The sequence below is a fragment of the Miniopterus natalensis genome, chromosome 2, assembly GCF_054644295.1.
Source record: "Miniopterus natalensis isolate mMinNat1 chromosome 2, mMinNat1.hap1, whole genome shotgun sequence".
Lineage (NCBI taxonomy): Eukaryota > Metazoa > Chordata > Mammalia > Chiroptera > Miniopteridae > Miniopterus > Miniopterus natalensis.
In genome coordinates this window covers 16,957,115-16,980,045 of record NC_142082.1, presented here as the reverse complement: position 1 = coordinate 16,980,045, position 22,931 = coordinate 16,957,115, and the positions used below count along the sequence as shown (strand labels likewise).

Genomic DNA, 22,931 nt, shown 5'->3' with positions numbered 1-22,931 from the left:
CCCGGTTAGGGTGCATACTGGAAGCAACGAATTTATGTTTCTATCTCACATCATTGTTTTTTTCTCTCTCTTTCTCTCTCTCTCTCCCACTTCCTCTCTCCCTAAAAATCAATAAAAACATATCCTTGGGTGAAGGTTAAAAGAAAAAATGGAAACAGTTTGGAAGTTGTTGGCCCTAGTACCAAAATGAAGTGGGAAATGGTGGCTCTAATGATACTAATAAATACTTATTAGTGTACTTAATTGCTCTATAAATACAAAACCATTTAACCCTACAATCCCAATAGATAGGTCATATCTTTCCATCTCATTTTATACATAAGGAAACTGAAGCAGAGAGAGGAAAGGTAACTTACGTAAGGATACACAACTAGTGGAGTGAGGGGTCAAATCCAGGTAGCCTGGGCCACCTGTGTTCTTAGCCTCTCTACTATAATGTCTAGATGAGCAGATGTCCTTTCTGAGACTGGGGTGGTGCTTGATGTTAAAGCTACTGGTGTGACTGTGCCATAGGCTGAGATGGGTGTAGATGGATATTCTAAGTTGGGCCTCCTGTATCAAATCACAGTGAACATAAAACAGTGTCTTTGTTTTGCTTTGTTTTCAAGGCATACACATGAACTCTTGAAATTCATCCAGCGGACACGTACTGTGTGAAGCTAAGTGCCAGACAGGGTGTTAGATGCAGGAGCTACAAATATAAAGCAGCTTTATCCCCTCCCTCCAGAAGCTGAGAAACCAGTAGAAGTAAGATGCGTAAAAGGGGAATAAAATGTGGTAAGTACAAAAGTGAAAATGTGAAAACAGCACTCTGGGAGCTGAGAGAGGGGTGGGGGAGGGCAGGGAGAGAGGGATGTGTCTGTATACATTTGGAAACAGTGGACACTGACGGGTGGGGGTTCCTAATTACACTTCACCTTCTGCCAGGGATTATGGTCAGAGCCTGAAGATTTGACCCATTTCTGCCATTTATTAGCTGGTGGCTTTGAGACAAGTTGTTTCTAGGTTTACATAATGTGCTCATGCTTCCCTACCCTGTAGATTTCAGGGATTTTTAAAATAAAAATCAAAACAAGATCTTGGCTGTTACTACAGTCCAGTACAAAATGTAAAGCCCTATGACAGTGTCAGGACATTCTCTGATTTGTTAATCTATACCATCTAAACGGGTGGAAAGCAAGCTCTTATTCTAGAAACCGTGGCTGACTAAATGGCAGACCCATGCATAAATAATGAGTGGAGTAGGCTCCCTGGAATGTGTCTAGACTTCAGGGAAATATCTGATCTAGCATCCCAAAGGATCTCATTTGCAAAATGTACTGTCAGTGACTGTATTGGCACAAGTGGTGCTGTGTTACAGAAGCCTGGTTGGAAGATGAAAGATAAAAGACGGCAAATTGAGTGTGCAAGGCTGGTGTCAGGAAGGGCCCCGCAGGCATGAGTGTTAGGTCTGCATTTAATATGAACAGATTGCAAGAAGGAGAAAAGCAGAGGGTCCAGGACTCTTTGAAAAAGAATAGAAGTTTCTGAGCCATGACTTGAAGTTCATTGATTTGGCATAAAACAGAATCACAGTTGTGAAACACCTAAGCTTTAAAATGTGCTTTCAAAAAGATTTTTACTTTATCCTAAAAAAAGAATAAATAAAGCTCTAACACCACACAGCTTGTGCCCGACACTTATCACCCCATTTTATAGGTAAAGGAACAAAAGACCTAGAGAGGTTAAGTGATTTGCTCAAGGCCTCACAACAAAACTAATTAATAAGAGGATTTCTGACCTGAAGTCCAGTTGTTTTCATCATGCCATAGAATATAGGTGTATTTTTTAAAAAGTTATCTTTCTTGCCCTAGCCGGTGTTGCTCAGTGGTTGAGTGTTGGCCCGTGGACTGAAGGATCCCGGGTTCAGCTCTGTTCAGAGGCATGCACCTCGGCTGCAGGCTCAGTCCCCGGCCCGGTCAGGGCAAGTGCAGGAGGCAACCAGCTGATGTGTCTCACTTGCATAGATGTTTCTCTTTCTTTCTCTCCCCTCCTTCCTCCCCTCCTCCCTCCCACTCTCTGAAAAGCAACGGAAAAAATATCTTCGGGTGAGAATTTTAAAAACACACACATTATCTTTATTGTTGAAAGTATTACATGTGTCCCTTTTTTTCCCCCAGTGTCCCCCTTCCAACCTCCCCCCCCCCCCACCTCAGGCCTCACCAAACGATTGTCTGTTCGGCTGTGTCTATGGGCTATGCATATATGCCTATAAATTCTTTGGTTAATCTGGTTTGCCAACTTGGTTAATGACTGATTTCACTGGAGAATAAAGTCAAATTGCAATTTAACAGGAGGCAGGTCAAGCTTGGACAAGCCGTGTTGCCAACACTGTAGCCTAGTTTACACCTCTTTATGACCCTTTTAGTTGGGATTAATGTTCAGAATTAACTCAAGATTTTCAGTGAATTAAATAGGAAACTAAAAGTAGAGTGGAGCTTTACCTAGTGGACCTTCAACCAGACTCAAGGCTTTCAGGCAAGGAGGGCTTGCTTGGTCTTTCCACAGGCAAACCCACTTTCCTGAGCAGCTGTCTGCAATGGCTGGAGGCTTTGTCAGTCCTGCTCTGAGAATTTGCCTTAAAACAGAAGTTCCTCAGGCAGCCCTAGGGAACCTGGCACCTCTTGAAATACTCTATTAAAGATACCTTTTGCCTGAAGCTCTAACTATCTTGTAAAAGGCAAGGGAAAATGGTGGCAATTATCCAAGTGATTCAAGTAAGAGAAATGCATGTGTCTTGCATTACCTAACCTTTCAAGCAAAATCTCTTAGAGCAATGCTTCTCAATTTTTATTGTGCAGAGAATCACATAGGGATCTTGTTAAAATGCAGATTCTAATTCAATAGGTTTGGGGTGGGGGTGGAAATTCTGCATTTTTAACAAGTTCCCAGGAGATGCTATACCTGGTCTGTGGACCATACATGGAGTAGCGAGGTTTTAGAGCATCCAATTACCAATAGAAATTTCCCCAATTCTCCACTTAGCAATTTTTGGAGCAAAGGGTCTCAACATTTAGGGTGCATTAGAATCACTCAAGGAACCCAGAAAAAATACAGTTTGGTAGACCTGGGAAGGGTACAGGTATTTGCTTTTCTAACAAGCACTTCAGCTGTTCCCACGGGTCATTCTCTAGAAGAAAGGATGCACAGTAGTGATCTAAGGTACCTGGAAATACCCAACTGGGTCACTACATAGCCTTTGGAACTAGTAAGTCTTAGCTACTGAGATGTTTCTTTAACTGGGAAGCTATATAAAATTCAATGAAAGAGTTTCAACTTATAAATTCAGCAAAACAAGATAAAATTTCTGCATTACTGAGCAGAGAAAAGGAGTCTCAAATCTCTAATTGCACACTTGTAATTTTATTCTGAAGTATCTGTAACAGAAGTAGGAACAAACCAAGGGTGGTAATAACTGGCACCCAAGACCCCAGATAAAGGGCATTTTACAAACAGCCCCTGGAGGGCCAAACACCCCATTGAGAGGAGGACACATGTAGCCCCACAGCCAAAACTGAGTCGTATTTTTTGTTTTCAGAAACTGTTTCTGTGGAAACTTACTAGACAGGTCTCTGATCCTCTACAGGCATAGGTCACTTTGAGAGATGTGTGTTTTGGAGTGAAGAATTGACTAGAAAGTAGCACTATAACAGTGGACAAGGTTGACCCATGGCGCAAACATTTATGCTCCTTTATGATCTCCTACTTTGCTTAGATGGCCCATTGGGGAAGATAGAAATGACATGATCTCAGCTGCCTCTTCTGAACAACCAAATGTTGTTGGACTAAATAAATTTCATAGGAAAATGAATGTCTTAGAAAAATCTGAAATCCCTGGGGAAGGACATAAGGTGATGGAGAAAAACAAGGTGGGGCTGGAAGGGTAGTGAGTTAGGACCCAAAAGATTAGCTGTAGTCCTGACTCCACCACTGAGTGCCTGTGGCATCTTGTACCATCACTTCACTGGGTCTTTGTTTCCTTTGTCACATACAAGAAGGGCATGAAACTAGATTAAAAATAAGGTCCCATTTAGCTTGGGGATTCTGTGTTTTCATAATTGTAGCAATTATTTTTTTCTCACTAGTGCTGTGATGAACTGAGAACAGCTGGGGGAGAACTCATAAACATTCATAAAGAATTCATCACATAGTGCCTCTATGACAACTCTGTGTATAGACTCAATTATATACTTTTCAATTTCATTGTGGGAAAGTTTATGTTCTGAAATGCCTTATACTTGAGAACTTCTATTTTCTTTCTTTCTGATGCGGTCATTGGCACAGGCCACATCTCTGATTCTCTAAACCATTGAAGTCTCACATCTAAAATAATGATGAGACTTGGCTCCTTTTTACAATGAACTTTTAATTAATCTGTTACAGAATTTCTGGAGTTTGTTTATTTGGAATATTTACATAATTTTTGGGTTTTAAAAAAAACTTATTACCAGAATGATAATTACTAATCTTCCAATTCTGGAGCTTGGCAGTTAGACTTACAGAATGGATTTGGACTCCTGAGGAGATATACGTATAATCTCCAAAGCTTAAACTTCCCCTCCTTTGTGAAGACTGCCTTGATTCCCTTAAATTATAAGTAATTATTCCTTTCTCTTTGATCCTATATATCATTGATATTTCCTACAGTATCCTTTAGTTTATTTCCAGGAGTAAGAGAAACATCTTAGGTAATATACCATATAAATTTATACTGAAATAATTGGGTAGATTGAAATATGTACTGAAACCAGAGAACCTTGGTAGGGATCTCTCTGTTGGACTAAACAAATTTCATAGGAAAATGAATGTCATAGGAAAAATCTGAAATCTCTGGGGAAGGAGCTAGGCAAGTAAAAAGGAGGAATATTTTCCACACTGCAGCCCTGGGTGGCCGGCATGGATGCAGAAGTCCAGTTTCAGCTTTGACCTTACCAACTCTGTGAACTTAAGGGAGCTTATTAACCTCCCTGATTTCCAGTTTTCTCAGCTGTCAAAGGGGAATAATACTACCCAGCTCCTAGGGTGGATATGATATGCATATAAAATTCAGCAGAGCCTGATTTGAGGTACTCAGTCACTGTATGCTAGCAATAACAAAAAGGATATTGGGGGCAAGCACCAGCTGAGAGCTGAATGGGGTTCGATATACTGGCAGATGGGTCAAATGTGGAGATAAATTCTAAGGCCAAATTTGAGTGAGAGTGAAACCTGACTTGGGAATTAAGGGTCATGGGGCCTTTTTTAAAGTTAACTGTTTTTAAATATTTTCAATCTATTACTCTTTTGGTACTTCATTTGTCTTAAATACATGAAGTTTAGGAATTGCTGCCTGATTATTATGCTTTATAACACTCATTCAATAGGGGAGAAGAAACACAATAAAAGGGAATAAAATAATTTGTAGCATTTCTTTCTCCAAGGTATAAACTACTTATTTTGAGACATATAATTATTAAAATCATAATTGGCTATTGGCAGGTAGAAAATTGGAAGCAAAGAAATGAATTATAAAAGAATCGTAACTGTGGATAATTTTTATTCTTTTGAGCAGTTTGTACTACTTAGTGGCTTTCAGAGAAACAAATCAATAACTATTATTTAGAGCTTCCCTGCAGCTCCCAGTGCTTTAGGAGCCCTTTCTCTATCAGTAATCCTGTAATTTCATCAATATGCTATCATTAGCACTCCACAGTTAGCAATTAACCTTTATCCAACAAGCTCAGTTATAGCCTCAAGAAAAGAACTGTCAGTCACACAGAATATGCTCAGATTTCAGTGGCATAGCTAGTTCTATTTAAGACAGATGAAACAGCTGTTAAAGTTATAGTTAGAGCTAGAGTAAGTATTGATTTGCAAGAACCAATTTCCTGTTTTTAAGGCAATCTGAGGAACCAAGGGGATATCTGTATCAGTCATTTTAAATCTTGGTAAGAGGTAAAGTGCTCCCTGATAGGGGCACCATAACATTCTGGTTTCTTGCAGAGCTCATTAACAATAGATCCATTTTAGATTCCAAAATACACATTAGTATTTCACTAGTAACACTGCTATGTTTGTAGGATGCTTTCACACAATTACTTCAAATGATCCTCACAACAGTATCACTGGGAGGTGGTGATAATTATGTCCTTTATTCTGGTTGGAAAGTAAAGATCACAGAGATTAAGCAACCTGTTTTTTCTCCCACAGCTATTAAGTAACACAAAGCCCTAGTGATTTTAACTCATTTTCATGAGTACTTTTGAGCAAAAACATATTCCTGGATCTTTGCCCCAGATCTACTGTAAATTTCTGGATGACCTTGAAAGTTGCCTATCTGATCCTCAGTGACCTCAACTGTAAAATCAGCTGTAATAATGGGGTTAGATTAACGGACTTTCAGTTTATTTCTAGATTTGAGATATATGATTCTAGGCATCTCCAAATTAACTCTATATCCCAGCAAGAATACTTAGTTTTAATTATTAAATTACATCATAATGTCCTAGTCATTTTCCTATGGTATGTTTTGTGAGAGTGATGATGTTTTTAGTAATATGAACACCCTAAAATAAAGCATTTGTCTTTTAAATCTTTGCAAAGAGTATTTTGATGACTCCTTTTCTTTAAAATAGTAAGCATGATTTACAGATGTATTATAAGTCACTGGAATGATTTAAATAGTCAAAACAGAATAATTAAGAGATGGATGGAATAGGGACTCATCCAAATTGTTTATATTAATGAGAATTGTCTGGGTATAAAATATCATTAGTGAAGGAGAAGAAGATTCCAGAGACAGGTCTAGAAATAATCTATGTATTAGATGAAAATAGTTCAAGTAGAGGAAGAAATGCCTATTTTAATTTGTCATGGACTAAATTAAATATAGAAAGAAGACTAAGCTTTTGTTAAGAAGATTAACTTTTTGTTTAATATATAGGGACAGTTGTTGGTCTCAAAGATTAAAATTAAATATAATCCAGTAGAGAAACAGTTGATTTATTTTAATCCAGATAAACATTTGAAAAGAGAAAAAAGAGAAAACAACCTATGAAATAAATTAAAAACCCTGGACAGTTTTCCTTGAATTGCTTAGCTCTTGAAGAAGACCCCTACTGACCTTGCTCCTTTACCTCACTAGAGATGAACTCAAAAGGGAGTTAAATTCTTTTCAGTTGCATCTTCTACTTATAGCTGTAATGTCTGATGAGGGTTTAAAGGAAACAGAAGAGTTCTGATAAATGGTTCAGTATATATACACATATATACCTACATCGCACCACACATAGTACACACATATACACACACACACACTTGGCATGTGTATGTGTATGCAATTCTTTATTTAATAAAAATCTCTTCATTAATTCAATATACACCACAGTGAAAAGTAGAACCCCTGTGGTTGAATTGGGAGTAAGGAGCCTAGAACTCCTTGTTCCCTCATTCCCATTGGAGGTCACTGAGACACCACCGCCGTTTGAAAACCAATGATGTAGTCCATGTTGTTTCCTCTTTTTACATGAAGAAACTGAGGCACAGACATATTAAAATAGTTGTCCCAATCCCAGTCCCCCACTCACCCACCTGGAACTGAGATGCCACGCAAGCCCAGTGATAAGATGATGGCAACCTTCTTCTCTTTGAATATCTAGAGTCTTACCTTTTAGTCACAACTGTGCTACTGATTTGGGTCTGTGACCTTGAACAAGTCAGTTAACTTCTCTGAATTGCTGCTTTCTTGTCCTAAAACAGAAAGGTGCTAAGAACTATTAAAATAGGCCAAGGAAGAGCAGATCTTCTACAGGACACTTTTATTTCTACAAAAATGACTCCAGCTGAAATCTTACAGAAATTACCAAAGCTTTCAATTACAGAAAATCAAATGGAACAAAAGCACTAAAAGGAGCTTCAAAAAAAGCAAACACTAAGAGAGACCCACTGTTCTCTGGGCATCTCCAAGGGAATATTTCCTAAATACAGAATGGAACATTTGTAGTAGAATAATGTGTGTTTTACAAGTACAGTCCTTTTAAAATTTCCCATGGAAGTGTCTCTAACAGCAGAGAAATGAGAAAGCATTAGCCTTCCTCCCTCTACCACCAATCTAGTATATAACTTGATACAACTAGTGGCAAACACAATAATTAATTGGAGTTTTATATTTTTGATAAAAATATATAACCTTTAGCATTTCACTTTTCTATTTTGCCTTTCTTTTTTGTACTTAAAGTTGTGAATTAGTTTTAATAGAAAATTATGTGAATCCATGTAGCTATACTGCAGAAACATGGGGAGGGAAAGAAGAAGGAATAAAGACAGATCATTCTAAAATATCTTTTAAAATATATTTAAAAATATCTTTTAATATCTAACACATCTTTTAATGATTAAATGTATACATGGAAACCAGAGGATGGCACCTATAGGCCAATAACCCTGATGAATATTTATATAAAAATTCTCAACAAAATAGGAACAAACCAAATCCCACAACACAAATCCAATTGGATTTACCCCTGGAATGCAAAAATGGTTCAACCTATGAAAGTCAATTAATATGATATGCCATATTAATAAAGGATTAAAATTATATGATTTCTCGATAGATGTAGAAAAGTGTTTGGCAGAATTCTATATCCTTTCATTATTAAATTGCTCAACAAACTAGAAATAGAAAGCAATTACCGCAGTATAATAAACACCATATATAAAAAGCCCACAGCAAATATTACACTTTACAGTGTAAAATAGAAAGCTTTTCCTTTAAGATCAGGAAGAAGGCAAGGATTTCCATTATCATCACTTCCATTCAACATAGTACTGGAAGTGTTAGCTAGAGCAAATAATCAAGAAAAAATAAAAAATAAAAGGCATCCAAATTGGAAAGGAAGAAACAATATTGCCATAATCTTACATAGAAAACACTAAAGATGTCATTTAAAAAACTGTAAGAATAAATAAATTCAGTAAAGTTAAGGAAACAAAACCAACACATTCATTATACACTAACAATTCATTGTTAATGTATCTATATACTAACAATGAATTATCTGTAAAGAAAATTAGGAAAAATCTCATTTACAATAGCACCAAAAAAGAATAAAATATGAAGGAACAAACTACTTAAGGCAGTGAAAGACTTGTGTGCTGAAAACTATAAAACATTGAATAAAGAAATTAAGACACAAACAAATGGAAAGACACCTCATGTTCATGAATGGGCCTTAGAATTGTTAAGGTGTCCATACTTCCCAAACTGATCTAAAAATTCAATACAATTTCTGTCAAAATCACAATGGTATTTTTTTACAGAAACTGAAAAAATAAGTTTAAAATTTACATGGAACACAAAAGACCAAAAAGTAGCCAAATCAATCTGGAAAAATAACACAGCTGGGTCATACACTTCCTGATTTTAAAATATATCACAAAGCTGTAATAATAAAAAAGTATGGCACTGGAATAAACACACACACATAGACGTGGAACAGAATGAAGAACCCAGAAATCAATCCATGCATATATAGTTGATGGGTCTTCAACAAGACCCAACACAATGGGGAAAATATAGTCTCTTCAACAAATGGTGTTAGGAAACTGAATAGTCACATACAGAAGAATGAAATTGGACCCTTATCTTACCCCCTACATAAAAGCGAACTATAAAGATTTAAACATAAAACCTGAAAGTAAAACTACTAGAGTAAAACAGGGGGAAAGCTTTATGACATTGTTTTAGAAATAATTTCATGGATATCATAGATATGACACCAAAAGCACAGGCAACAAAAACAAAATAAACAAGTGGGACTACATCAAGCTAAAAAGCTTCTGCAGTGCAAAGAAAACAATCTATGGAATGGGAGAAAATATTAACAAAACATATATCTGATAAGGGGTTAATCTTTGAAATATATAAAAGAACTTCTACAAGTTAATATTTAAAAAACTAATAACTTAATTGTATAGGAAAGTTATTGTTTTCTATATATTTATTTTGTATTTTGGCACTGTTTCATATCCATTTTATAAACTCTGATTTTATTTGTTAATTTTTTTGGAATTTCTTGGTAAACAGTCAATCAGTCTATTAGATCTTTATCTTGTCATATTGCATTGCCTCTGGCTTCAAGTACATTGATCAAATAGTGATGACAGTAAAAGTAATAGCCTTATTGCTAAATGTAATCAGAAAGAATTATAATGTTTCACCATTATATGTGAGGATTATAATAAGATTGTTGTATATAATCTTTATCAAGCTATTGAAACATCCTTCTACTACCAAGACTTCTATTATTATTATTATCAAGAATGTGAGTTGCTTTTTTTAAAGTAATTTTTAATTTTCAGTTAGAGTTGACATACAATATTATATTAGTTTCAAGTATACACCTCAGTGATTAGGCATCATATAACTAAGTGATCATCCTAAAAAATCTCATACCCACCTGACACCATACATAGTTCTTAGAATATTATTGATTATATCCCCTATGCTGTACTTTGCATACCCATGACTATTGTGTAACAACCAATTTGTATTCTTAATCCCTTCACCTTTCTCACCCATCCTTCCAACATCCCTCCCATCTGACAACTGTCACAATGTTCTCTAAATCTATGAGTCTGTTTCTGTTCTGCTTGTTGGTTTATTTTGTTTTTTAGATTCAATTGCTGATAAATATGTATTTATTGCCATTTTATTGTTTATATTTGTTATCCTTTTTCTTCTTCTTCTTCTTAAAGAAGACCCTTTAACATTTTATGTAATACTGGTTTGGTGGTTAATAAACTCCTTTAGCTTTTTCTTGTCTGGGGAGCTCATTGTCTGTCTTTTGATTCTAAATGATAGCTTTGCTGAGTAGAGTAATCTTGGTTGTAGGTCCTTGCTTTTCATCACTTTGAATATTTCTTGTCACTTCCTTCTGGCCTGCAAAGTTTCTGTTTAGAAATCAACTGACAGTCTTATGGGAGCTCCCTTGTAGGTAACTAACTGCTTTTCTCTTGCTGCTTTTAAGATTCTCTCTTTGTCTTTAACCTTTTGCATTTTAATTATGATGCATCTTGGTGTGGGCCTCTTTGGGTTCATCTTATTTGGGACTTTCTGTGCTTCTTAGACTTGTATTTCTATTTTCTTCACCAGGTAGGGGAAGTTTTCTGTCATTATTTTTTCAAACAGGTTTTCAGTTTCTTGTTCTTTCTCTTTTCCTTCTGCCTCTCCATTGGTGTAAATGGTAAAATTAAAGTTGTCCCGGAGGCTCCTTACACTATCTTTATATTTTTGGATTCTTTTTTTCTTTCTGCTGATCTGATTGGGCATTTTTTTTATTCCTTGTATTACAAATCACTGGTTTGATTCTTTGCCTCATCTACTCTACTGTTGATTCTTTGTAAATTATTCTTCAGTTAGTGTATCCTTCATTTCTGACTGGTTCTTTTTTATGGTTTCTATGCCTTTTTTCATGCTGTTGAAGTTCTCATTAAGTTTCCTGAGCATCCATATAACCATTGCTTTGAACTAGGTATCTGGTAGTTTACTTGCCTCCATTTTATTTAGTTCTTCTGGAGATTTCTTCTATTCTTTCATTTGGGACCCATTTCTTTGCCTCTGCATTTTGGCTGCTTTCCTATGTATGTACTAGGTAGAGCTGCTATGTATCCCAGACTTGGTAGAGTGGCCTTGTGTAGTAGGTGTCCTATAGCGTCCAGTGCATAGCCTCCTCAGTCACCCAAGCTAGGCACTCCAGGTGTACCCCTGTGTGGGCTGTGTGACTGTCCTGTTGTAGTGGAGCCTTTAATAGTGTTGCTGTCACTGAGAGGGATTTACTCCCAGGCTGCTTGGCTGCACGGATCAGCTGCTACTACAGTGTAGGGAAGTTTTATCAATTGCTTTTTTAGAATCTGTTGTGATAAGTCTTATGTTTTCCTTTTGATATCTGCTTAAGTAGACAAGCATTAATAGACAAGCATATATTTAATCTACATTTCTGAGAAAAGGTGTCTTTTGTCATGAAGTATCCTTCTTAATACATTGCTAGCTTATTGAAAGAATTATTGAGATTTTGAAAACCTATGATTGAGTTTGAGCTTTTTCTAGGTATTTTGACTCTGATCATGTCAATTAGTTTTCATTAATTTTAATTCCCTCAAGTGTAATATGACTACATTCCACATGATTCACAAAGTAGCTGTTAGGATTAGATGAAACTGTAAAAGTCTTACACAGTAAAATAAAGTTATGTACATATCATTTATTACTTATGGTATTCAAGAGAACTGAAAAGATAGTCTTGTATCCTCCAGATAGTAAACATGAGCTACTTAGTATACCATAAATAAGGATAAACTGAGTGCATTCAATTACTACTTTGTGGAATTCTCCTTTTTTCCAGTGGCATTGGCTGCATCCATTGAACAGATGAGGAGCTGAAAGCACACAAGATGGTAAGTTAATTTTTCCTAAGACTTCCCAATATTAGAAATGCTCTCATAGCTGTGTCTGAGAGTTCAGTGATATTAACAAATAATTTTTGCTTAGTAGCTGGGGCTACTTCTTCAAGAATAATAACTATTTTCATGGGTAGAAAGAAAATGGCCCACGGGACAATATTTTGAAGATTGTCCACTAGATGGCATTATGAGCCTATCAGAATTGTTTGAACTAGATATTTATTTACCAGCTAAATACTAATTAGTTAAAGAAAGATATTAGTAAGTGGAAATTACTGATAGCAGTACTTTCTTTGAGAAAGCTGTTTATCCCTTTTGCTTGAATATAAACTAAAGGCAACAATAACATAAAACTATCCAGCTCACTTGAGAGCAATCACTCCAGTAAGAAAAATAGTTAAGCTATAGCATGGACAGGATATACTCCCAGAACAACAAAAATTCAGTGAGAAATTTTATCAAAAAACTGCACATATTTTTGTTCTCAATTGAATTGCTTTACCTCTTTGTGAGATAAGTGGATTCCAAAAAAGCTTAGATAAGTATATCAGTGACAGGATTGAACATGGCTTGGAAAGGAAGCTGGGTAGGATGACAATGAGGAAACAATTTTAGGTTTAACTCAGAGAGGGCTACTTATTCTGTCATCTCTTTGGGGTTGCTTTTGGGAACAGAACACTTAGATGAATGGAATTTAGATAGTAATAATAACAAATCTTATCATGATGATTAATTCTTAGGTTAATTCTTATTATTTCTTGTGAGAGAAAAATAACTGAACTTAGAGCCAGGACTTTTTTGATGGGGACATCCTGAACAAACACTGTTTTGTCATTTTTATTCTACTCTTTTTCCTTTAATCATATTTATTCCCTCCACACACCCCTACCTCCTCCAGGGAACCTTTACTCACTCTTAGAGTAAATTTAAGAATGAAATACTTTTACTTCTCTTTAAACTCTTGAGAAAGAAAGAATAGTCCCAAATCAGTAGCTCAATTGTTCAGAGTAAAATTGAGTGGTTTATGGGTACAATTTTGAATCATATGTAGAAATATTGTCTCCAATAGACACACTTATGCCATCAGCTATAAGCACAGCTCATGTCTGGTCCTCAGTCATCATTTTGAAAGTTTTTATTATCATACACTTGAAGCCATTCCCTAATAAGCACCAAAGGAATCTCTGTACAACTACTAAATAGTAATCCTTCCATCAGCAGTTATTTTTATCATTTTTATAGATGGATATGCCTGATAAGGAAGAGACCAATTTCCCATGGCCAGGGAGTCTTGGGAAAAGAAGAAATACCCTAAGGTGTAGTGTGTAGTAATCCCATTATCCAGAGTTAAAAAAAAAAGAGAAAAGTTTATAGATGTCAGGTATCCTAAAAAAATAAGTTTCTCCGTACAGTTTTTCTGTGTCAAAATTTTAGCTCTAAATTTTATTTCACTGTTTGAGGGAATTCTTCTTAGTTAATCAGTAAATGGTCAATATTTAAGACATGCCACTCTTCTGCAATCAATCAAAGTTCAAGTAGAACATTCTTAGTCAGGTTGCCTAGTTTCCAAGTGTTGAATTGTGCTGACTAAGGGGCCATAATGGTGCAGGGAAGTAGGTGAGAGGATTCATGCCCTTTTACAAGTCATGTGAATAACAATAGCTTCATTCTAGAACTGGAGAGCTCTCTAGGTCCCTGTGTCAGAATCTTCTAACCAATGGCAGAAAAAGAAGATTGAACTGCCCCCTTTTAATTCAGTGGGAAAAAAATGTTTGGAATGTCATTTGCGTAACTGTGACCTCAATTCAGCAACGTGCCCGGGCAGGTGAGATGAATCCACCATCCTGTAGATAGAAGTCTCAGGGTGTACTTTTAACATTTCAATTACAGAAATGCTTAACATGGGACAATATTTTCATCTACACAGGTGAGACTATAAGGTAATGCAATTCATTTAAAAAATCAATAATCATAACAGAATGTATTCAATCAAATAAATATTGACTCTTCTCAGAAGTAATAAACCTTGTCTTTTGAGAATAGATTTGAATTTTGGAAATAGCCAAGATGTGGGTAGCTTGGAGCCAGTGCAGAGGAGAATCACTTAAAAAGCTGAATAGTTAGAAATGTTGAAGCTGCAGTGCTCAATCTTGTTTTTCAAATAGGAGTTTCTTTTGGGTTTCACAAAAGAAACCTATGGCAAGGATAACTTGAGATAGAGAGTTGTTATTTGAGATGTAATATGTGCTTCTCTTCCAAATTGGACATTTCATGAGAAAGAATGCCGTAACTTTGATACTTGATAAACCTCTAAGACTCAGTACATCATCATTGGATATACTGACTGAGGATGCCTAGATCTGAAGAACTGAGATTTGTAGTCATATTTCATTATAATGAATTCAAAAGATCATTTGACTTTATGCTATTTATTCTGGATTTCATGAGGTTTGTGTTAGCTTGTTGCTGTTATTTTTTAAATAAAATCTAATACTCTAAGAATATGTTTTGGAATTTTTTTATTAAAGTGAAATTTGCCTTATTACTTTCATTTAGGATAATAAGATTTGTCTTATAGGAAACATGAAAAAAGGCCTTAAATGCAACCTATTCTAGATTAAGGTGTACAGAGACTTGACTTAATTCAGTCTCTATCTTCTCTAGTGACAGAAGCACATGATTTTGACTAACACTGCAAAATGAAAGACTTGGATTAGGTGAAAAAGTTTCTTAGACGAAGCTCTGAGCCTCTGTCCTGGTGCTCTATGGGTTGGAAATGTGATCGATAGCAGCCTGTGCAGAGAGCTTTACATTCAGTGCTGCCCATGTTCAGAAGGAACAATGACTTCTCCACTGGCAAGTCACCATGGCCACTGCTTATAAATTTCTAACAAAGGTTTTTATTTACAGAGGCTTGGAACTTGGCTGATCAAAATATTAGTAAAGGATACCTGAGGAGAAATAAAGGAAAGTCTTCTTCATTGATACATTCAAGTTACAGCAAGTCATGGTGTAGCTTTGAGCTATATATCACCTATACATGTTATAGGTAATAAGTTATATACATATATGTCAGACATATACATGTACACATGACATATATATGCACATATGACATGTATATGTAAATATATATCACTTATATAAAAGAATATTTGGAAAATTTTCTTTTCAAGAAAGTATTTCTGTAGATTTGGACAAGATATTCTTGTGCCACAATTAAGCCTTTCTCTTCTTAATCAAAATACTTTCCTAGGTAAGAAAGTGACTAAAATGTGATTGTCTTTCTCATCAAAGGAAATTAGATCATTTATATTACAAGCCTCCTTATCTCACTAAGTCAAACAAAATTAGTTTCCATTTTATCCCAAAACAAAGAGCCTTCAGGAGCAGGAGTGAAGAGGCAATTGCAAAGAGGTATTCTAGGAAGAATCCTGAGACGTGGGGTCCAGTTCCACCTTTGCTTTAGGGTAGCTGTGTGCCTTTGGGCAAACCACAGGACCTCTTCAGGCTCAGTTTCCTGGTCTGTGGAATACGGAGTTGAACCAGAAAGTTTCTAAGGTAGTGGGTTTCCACCCAGTCTGCACATTAAAATCATGTAGAAGCTTTGAAGGAGATGAGTTCCTTGAATTAGGGAATGGGATTTTATCCCCAGAGCCTACCACAGGACATAATGCATAGTAAGGCTGCCAGATTTAGCACATAAAAACAGGACATTCAGTTAAATTTGGGTTTCAGATCAATGATGAATACATTTTTAGTATGAATATGTCCCAAATATTTATCTGACAACGGTACACATGATAGCAAGTCAAAGTTTGTTTGTGGGACGAATGTGTATCATCAAGCCTCTACTGCTGGGAATTTTAGATAGAGAATGTGAAGAGGTAAGGGGCATGCATTTCAAGAGTTTTCCAGTCATACCACATGGGGAGCTTGTTACTCTTTTTTCAAGGGTTATTAGCCTTGATTGGAGTACTTTTTCAGCCTCTGACAAGAACTGTTATATCAAATGGAATGCTTTTGGCTGTAAGTAAAGTATACCTCAATTAAAATAGCTCAAATGATGGTCTGGAGTTAAGATGAAGTCCTCATGGACCCAGCTGTTTCAATTATCTTTTTTCAGGGACATCATCAGTGTGCTGGCTTTCACCTTTAGCGTTGTCCCTGTGATTGTAAAATAGCTGGGACATCTCCATGTCTTCATATAAATACATCCAATTTTGTAGTGTGCATGTCTCTTTAACTGGAGGGAATATTTTTCTTTGGGATTTCTACCCCCAGAATACTTTCTCATCAAAATCATTGGCCAGGCCCGGCCGGGCATGGCTCAGTGGTTGAGCATTGACCTAGGATCCAGGCGATCGGGGTTCGATTCCCGGTCAGGGTACATGCCCGGGTTGCGGGCTCGATCAATGACTCTCTCATTATTGATGTTTCTCTCTCTCTCTTCCCTCGCCTTTCCTCTCTCTGAAATCAATAAAGATATATTTAAAAAAAAAAATTATTGGCCAGAATTGGGTGACACTCCCATGTATAACCTCCAAGGGGGCTGGAATGCAAATTTCACGTGTTTTCACTCTTTCTGGTGGGAGGCAAGCTCTGTAAGCAATACAGGAAGTGGTTGAAAGTCAGTATTGTGGAAGTAACGGGGTGTCATCCCTAATCATCACATTTAGGATAATCCATTCCTTTTAAATGGCATCAACACATGGGTGGTGGATCACTTTGAAGGAATGGGGAAACTTCACAGTTTTAGGAGGTAGTTTCTTCGAAGGCCTTTATGTATTAAGCCCTGACTGAAACCAAAGAGTCATCTATGTTGGTCTCAATATAGCCTTTTAAACATAGTCCTTTAGACAGAATGATTAGAACTTTAAAAGTACACAATCACATCCCTTTCTGTCCAGAAAAAATAAAAAATTAATTCCATTTTTTAAAAAAATAAATCATTTCTTTTAGAAAATCATTTTTCTTTTTTCCATTATTCATCTTAGCTTTTCATGCCAACTATTTGGAACAAAATCCCATTGAATACATGCACAAAACCTCAGAAGAGTTGGCAGAATCCTTATTTCATAGGGGGATTTTTTTTTCCTGTTGGAATCCATCCAGATGTACTTTCATTCTTAAGCACTCTATTAGGAGGAAGGTAATACAGATAATAATTTTCTTTTGATGCCCATGACTGCTCAAGATTCTTAAAGTGCTCTACACACTTGTTTTAACCTCTGGTCATCATTTTCATTATGTTTCAGTGTGGAGAATACTTAACCAGCCTCAACACCTACAAAAGAGCTTTGGCCCTGGTTTTCATGCAATGCTGCATGCTTTTGCTTACCATGTAAATGGGGTATGTAACCAGGGTAAATTCTTTCACAGTGCTCCTAAACACAAATATTAAAGTGTATTTCCCAAAGCTCATATAAAATTTCCAGTGGTGTACAAAATATGTTTAAAATGCTACATGTGGAGAGGGAGAAAAGAAAGAAAACTAGCATTTAACGAGTAACTTTGCCATGTCAGACATGATGCTAAATGTCTGACATCTTTGATTTATGCAATCTTGAAAACAACTTTTTGAGTTATTTTATAGGCTATTGATTTATTCAAGGTCATATAATCTAATGAACATCAGAGAGAGAATGATAATTATTGCCAAAGACTACTCCTGCAAAGGAAGATATGTGGAATTTTTAAGAATGCATGCTTGATAAAGTAGTTTTGTTTTAGTTTGTATCTTTGCCTGTCTATTAAAATAGAATTCCTGTTTAGGGTTGAATTTCAGAGCAGGCTTTAAATCCCAAACTGCATTCATGATCATTAGCAGGATATCCAATCAGAGATATTTTCTTGAGAAAGATTTCCACATTTTCTCCTGCCCACTGACAAGGATAGGCACATTCTCTGGAATCCACCCCATTACACATTCCAAGCATAGCAAATCAATCATTAATTATCCTCCGGAAGAGTGTTCAAAGTTCTCTTCCTTCTTGGGGTGATATGATTGAACAGTGAAAAACAAAGAAATCTTGGATACTTAGTGGTTATGGCAGTATTTGATCCAACATCCCAAATTTTTCAAGTTTTCTAATTTTACACTGCGTTATCACTTCCCAAGAGTAAACAAGGGGAAGATTATGGATTTTTGTTCTGAAGAAACAAGTAGCTATTGAAGTTTCTGACCTAACTAAGTAAATTTGACTTGTAACACAAAATAGCATAGTCTTAGAATCTTGAGCTGTGTGCTAATTCCTCAAAAAGGCTCTGAGGAATGCATAAGAGTTTGTAGTGGTGATTATTTGAGAAAAGGGTTGGAGCTTGGAGGAGGCCTGCTTGAGAAGACTCTAAACACAATTAAGCAATGAACTCCAGTATCTCTAGAAAAAGAAGAAAGAGAGAATTTAAAAGTGAAAATTTAGTCCACTACAAAAGACACTGCCCAAAGATTCTCTTACTAGGTGTGTGGGTTTTCCTCCTTCTGTTTCCTCCTTCTGTGACTTGGATATAGTGAGTGTTTAATTTGTTCCTTTATGGTAGAATTTTTTTATTTATTTAACAATCAATTGTTCAACAATAATTGATTCAACAACCCTTTGCTGAATATCGTCGATGTGTCTATGTGTCAGGCAGAAAGAGAACTGTAAATTGGGATGGATATAAGATAGACGGTGTCACTATGCCACCGTCTATCTTACAGATAGAAGAGCCAAGTGCCGAAACCCAAGAAAAAAGATGGGAACAAATTCTAAGGCATTCATTCCTTACCCGAAGGACACATGAATGCCAGGCCATCCTTATACTTTCCCACCCGCTGTTATATAAACCGAACAGTGAGGCTCAAGGCCCTTGAAAATTCTGCTCACTTAAACGAAGAAGTATCTACATTTTTAAAGGATGTGTGAGAAATTTGTTTTTGAATAATAATAACAGGGAGCATTAAAAAAAGTGACATTGCTGCTTTAAAATGGTTTAAGTCAAACATCTCAGGCTAGGGTATAGATTTCAACTTTGCTACCCTAAAGAGATGGCTTCAGATAGCAGCATTTTAAAATTTTAGGTCACTCTCAGAACTTTAATTTAATATTAACTTTCACTTAGAGAAATGCCTTTTGGAATCCTAACCTGAGCCAAAGGAAAACTTCTGGTGACAATTCCATAGCTGGGGGAGGCATTGTTTGCCACTCCCAGTGCATCCGTCTTGACCCTTCTCATGTCTATTACTGATTTGTTTCTAAACTCAAAGGAGTCAGAGCATGATGATTTCTTACACTGAAACCCCAGCATCACCTGGAATTGCAGACCAGGCGGGCCTGCCAATACTTGCCATCAGTGCCGGGCTAACTCGAACAAGAGAAATCCTTCTCTGATCTGGGATGGAGATCATTGAAAGTGTGTAAAAGCTAGGCTCATACCCTGGTTCACTAAGGTGTACCTTGGCTTGTGCAGCTGAAAGGAGAGGTTTCCTAACGGCTCATGAAACCAGGAAGAAAGCTGATCCTAAAAATGCTAAAGATATGCGTAAAAACTGAACACCGTATTGCCCAAATATTCAGAAAACTGATGAAGATTTTCAGTCTTAATCCCAGTGTTGGTCTCTTGAAGACATACAGAGTCTCAAATAAGATGAGACACACAGGCCTCATCTCTGAATCTTTTAAAATGAACTTTTAGCCAAACAGCTGGTAAACAGGTTTCCTTGACATCCTTTAGAGAACCCCTTATACCTGCTCAACAAAAACATACTGAAGGACCCCTTGTGAAGGGGCTTTGAAAGGTCATTTAGCCCATTGTGTCAACTGCTGTGTCACAGCCCGTGAATGTATTCAAATATCTGTCTTTTCTTTTTAAATTTAATTTTTTCACCATCATTTATCCCCTCTATGCCCTCTTCTACCCCCCACCACCAACAATCACCACTGCTCTTGTGGGGGGGGGCAGGGGGAGGTTGGTGGGGTGGAGAAAAAAAGAGAGAGAGAGATCTCATTGTCTTTTCAAAGATTTCCTTTGATCTACCACTTCTCCACTAGTCTAACCTCATCATTAAGCTCTTTAAAAGGTGTAATGATCATTCTTCTTGCTTTTACAATATTATGCAAATATGTAACACTCAGAAAAGTGAAAAGCACACTGCCGGACTGGCTATTACTTTTCAAATGTCATAAAAAGACTAATTTAGTCTCTAATTTAAAAGAACACACTGAAATACCTTTGAAGGGTCCTAGGGAAGAAACATTGCCATTTTCACTAATTCTCCCTGAACAGCCTTCAAGTTTTAAGTCATGAATCTCTTTTCTGTACATTTCCTTAATCAAAGTATATCCTACTCAGTCTGGGAACCAACTATCTTAGGTTAAGATTTTAATTTGTGTTTCTCTCTCCCCCCACCCCAATGTATTTCTCTGATTCTCCCTATTCATTTGCCGTAGCATCTAATACCCATATAATGCAAAGAGCTCACCATGTGCCCTAATGGATTCGTATGCGTGCATATGGTATATATCTTGAAACAGTTTTCAATTTCATATAGCTGTGCAGTCAGCTGCTGGTTTCCACTGCGTCTGGAAGCCTTGCCAGGCCATCTGCAGACCCTCTAATTATACTTTCTGACCAGAGGGCAACTGGCAGGGATTGAATATGATTGTGTTCAACAGAATTTCAGGATTCCAATGCCCTAGCTCAGAAGCTACACCAGGTGGCCTTCTGTAGGAGACAGAGGTTAACAAGGCTTCCACTTCAACTGCAGTGATGCTTCTCTGAGTCAGCAAATGCTGTTCATACTTAAGAGTTGCAGAATTCAGGCCCTACACAAGTATCAGTCATCAGCTTGTTAGAATAACAGAAGTGGGTATATAAACAATAGCAAGAAAGCTTTTCTAGACACTGGACATACCTTCTTGGGATCAGGGGGAATTTTTGTGAGGGCTTTGGGATAATAGCAACTTATTGGATCATACTAACTGCAGCTTTAAGGACTTCCTATCAGAAGAAAATAATCACGGGATTGAAGGAAACAAGCTAGCTTAGTTGAAACTCAAGAGTCCATACCAAAGAGATATGATTTACATATAGCCCCAGATTAAGAGTTAAACTCCTACAGTCCTTCATTGCTGCCCTTCCAGCCGTTTAGTTATAACACAAAACTACATCACCCAGCCGGGCGGGGCTCAGAGGTTGAGTGTAGACCTGGGAGCCAGGTGATCGGGGTTAGATTCCCAGTCAGGGCACATTCCCAGGTTGTGGGCTCGATCAATGACTCTCTCATCATTGATGTTTCTATCTCTCTCTCTCCCTCTCCTTTCCTCTCTCTGAAATCAATAAAGATATATTTAAAAAAACAACAAAACAAAACAAAAACAAAACTGCATCACTTGCCTTCCTATGTAGTCTCCCCACTGTGCATATAAAGGATGTTTGGGGGGAAAGGATGCACATAATCATACACATGTGTTGCCTTTATTTTTGTTGTTGCAGGAGAGCCTTTGCATTAGGAGAGATTCTGCATTAGTTGAAAGGAACCTTCATGCCTTTATTTTGTGAGTAGAGTGGCAGATGGAGTGGAATGTGGAGTGGAATGAGAGCAAGGAAAGGAAAATTGACATGGAATGGTCCCTTATTATATGAGATTGGTGAGGGAAATGATGTTATTTAAAAAATTTTGAGTTCAAATTCCTGAGATTAGTAGTTATATGTAGAGATGTAGTATTGGGCTAGCTTTCTTTTGTTTATTTTAAAGTCAACTTTATTGAGATATTACATACGTATAACATGCTGTATTCATTTACAATGAACAACTCAGTGTATACCTGTGAAATTACTGTCACAGTCATGCGAGAAAATATTTCTAATCACCCTTCAAAATTTCTTCTGCCCTCTTTTCTGTCCCTCTCTTTTCCCACCCCTGGACCTATTCAACAATGAGCTGCTTTTTTTAAAAAAATGCAGCTTTTTATTGCATTTTCTAGACTTTTATATAAACAGAATCATACTCATGTCTGGCGTCTTACACTCAACATAATGATTTTGACATTCATTGATTTTATTGTGTATATTAGTAATTTGTTTCTTTTTATTGTTAAATAATATTCTATTGTATGAATGCATCACTTTTTGTTTATCCATCACCTGTTGGTGAACATCTGGATTGCTTCAATTTTTGGTTATTGTGCATAAAGCTGCTATGGATTATTTCCAATTTTGGGTTATTGTACGTAAGGCTGCTATAAATATTTGTGTACAAGTCTTTGTGTGGACATATGTTTTCACTTCTTTAGTGTAAATACTTGGGAGTAGAATGTCTGGGTCATATGTTTAACTTTTTAAGAAATTACCAAATAGTTTTTCAAAGTTATTGAACCATATTACATTTCCACCAGGGATATATGAAAGTTCAAGTTACTCAACATCCTCACCAACATTTAGTATTGCCAGTTGTTTTAATTATAGTCATTGTA

The 22,931-nt window shown here is 36.6% G+C and overlaps 1 long non-coding RNA gene across 1 annotated transcript in view; it reads left to right on the top strand.

Annotated features, from left to right (window-relative positions):
• The first annotated feature begins 615 nt into the window (after positions 1–615).
• Positions 616–22,931, top strand: part of LOC148093638 (uncharacterized) — a 170,052-nt gene continuing 147,736 nt past the window's right edge. The window contains exons 1-2 of the long non-coding RNA XR_015713977.1: positions 616–777; positions 12,420–12,471. This is a non-coding gene — a long non-coding RNA (uncharacterized LOC148093638). The remainder of the gene's footprint in view (positions 778–12,419; positions 12,472–22,931) is intronic.